Genomic DNA, 2,700 nt, shown 5'->3' on the forward strand with positions numbered 1-2,700 from the left:
ATCCTTGTAACTTATCTTGCTATATATATATATATATATATATATATATATATATATATATATATATATATATATATACATACATGTAGATGTACACATATTCGTCGTTTCAGTCAGTTTTATTCAGTTCACAAGATCACTGGTCATAACCCCAAACTAATTTCTATTCATTTCTTTTCTTTACTACCCACAAAGGGGCTATACATAGAGGGAACAAACAAGGACAGACAAACGGATTAAGTAGATTACATCGACCCCCAGTGCGTAACTGGTACTTATTTAATCGACCCCGAAGGTATAAAAGGCAAAGTCGACCTCGGTGGAATTTGACCTCAGAACGTAGCGGCAGACGAAATACCGCTACGCATTTCGCCCGGCGTGCTAACGATTCTGCCAGCTCGCCAAACTAATTTCTAATTAATCGTAAAGCACTCTCAGGCATACATGTCATGGTTACAGGAAAGGTACCAATAGAAAGGTCGAGTTAACGAACGGTGCTTTATATTGTCTATTGATCTACTTGAAACAGCTATCATATCCTCCGAAATGACTTATTCTTAATTCCATAAGTATGGCTTTTCCAATTGGAACATAAACGACTGGTCTTTTATAAATGCTAGCTGCTATGTTTGAGTTTCGTGGAGTTTACAGTAAGTCGTTGGGGTTCATTCTCTCGGCTGTTTTTAAGTTATGTACTCCGCACCGAATGAAGCATTGGCTTTATGACTCACTGTGTCTCATATTGAGATATTTATTAATGTGTCACTCTAACAACTCCAGATACTGTTTCATCCCACCAGTAAAAGAATCAAAACAACAACGACAATAATACATAAATAGACAAATAAATATTAAAAAAATTGTTTGCATTTAATTAGCAGCAATCAATTTCTGGAAAAGCATATCTATGCTGATAGAAAACAAAAAATTGAATAAAATAATAGGAAACGGAGGGCGAAAATGAATTAGCTTTTGTGTCTATTTTATTTCTTTTTAGTAAAATTTATGAAAAATAACAAAAACGATTACATTTTCTGTTTTTTTTTTGTTGTTTTTGTTTTTTTTTTGCATCGATGTACCCACTCGGCTTGTCGCATCTAATAGCTCCCTGTTTATTTTATTCATCACAACCATTAGGAATCGATTTGTGAGGGCAAAATTGTCTGTGGCCTTTGACATATAAGCAACACGCTAAATATTTTGGCTTCAACCAGCCAAGACGATAAAGCGACAAAGATATAAATTCGACCATTCACGTGCTAGGAGTGATATCTTAAAGGTCAACTATGAAATTATCATCACATGCATTCATTGGAAGACAGAGAAGAAAAATACTACAAATAATACATTAAAAAAAGAAAGAAAGAGAGAAAGAAAGAATGAATGAAAGAGAGAAAGAAAGAGAGAAAGAATGAAAGAAAAATCATAATAAAAGCAAAATGATTTATGGAGACGTCTGGTAACATTTAGAAATCCATAGTCAGTCACAAAGGAACATATTAAGCGGGGTAAAAATGTTTTTTATGCGATTGGAAATATGGGAAAGCATAAGATCTCTAATGAATGTTTAGGTCTATAGAGAATTACAATACTAATTTTCCAAAGAGGATTGCAACTTGGAAATAAAGAGGAATCAGCTAGAAAAGATAATCACAGATTCTGTCGTCAGGTCACAACAATCATCTGTGTTCCATTAACCTTTTACGGCCGATTAGAGGTGCTACTAAGGAAATATTTCTGTGGGTGTTTTCACAAGAATCCGGTACCCGTCACTGCTATAAGTTGATTAAAAACCGAGAAATGCTTTGGATTGATTCAATCTCAGAAGTGCAATCGTTTAGATCCATTATTTTATTTGCATGGTTAGTTTCGTACTAATAAATTTACTTACTCTTTTTCTGTTTTTCTTTTAATTTTCAGTAGTAGAGTCAGAAGGGTGGGTCAGCGTCGGTGTTCTCTTTTTCTGAGAGAAGCGGGGCTGGAAGTTATCCTCAAACCGAAAGAACTGGCCTGAATGCTTAAAACAGACTGAGCTCTGCTAAATGATACCAAGAGTCCAGGTGGTGGTGATGGTGGCGATTTTGAACCAGGCGATTGATTAAATATCCTTTCTACAATATGAACAAGGTCTAAAATTCTAGGGGAGGGAGCTGGTCGATTACATCCATCCCAATGTTCGCCTGGTATTTAATTCATCGATCCTGAAAGGATGAAAGGCAAAGTCGACCTCGGCAGATTTTGAACTCAGAAAGTAAAGACGGGCGAAATGCTGCTAAGCATTTTGTCCGGCATGCTAACGATTCTTCCATCTCACCATGGATTAAATGTGTGTGCGTATGTGTGTGTGTGTGTGTGTTACACTCACATACGAATATTTTAGACACACACAAGCCATGGATTAAATACAGAGCATCAAAACAATAGCAGTTCATCGAACAGGGTAGTACTTTATTTGATTGACCCCAAAAGGATGGAAAACCAAAAATAATGAGAAGAGGGGATTCTTTGATCCCATCAACCCCAGTACTTGACTTGCATTTTATTTTATCGATCCCCACCAACGAAAGGGTGATAGACAAATCTGACCTTCACGGAAGTTGAAATCAAAACGTAAAAAGCTGGACTGAAAACCGCGAAACAAGTTTTTCCGACGCTCTGCCGATTCTGCCAACACACTGCCTTGAGAGGGTTTATAATGAA

The sequence above is a fragment of the Octopus sinensis genome, linkage group LG3 (assembly GCF_006345805.1).
Source record: "Octopus sinensis linkage group LG3, ASM634580v1, whole genome shotgun sequence".
Lineage (NCBI taxonomy): Eukaryota > Metazoa > Mollusca > Cephalopoda > Octopoda > Octopodidae > Octopus > Octopus sinensis.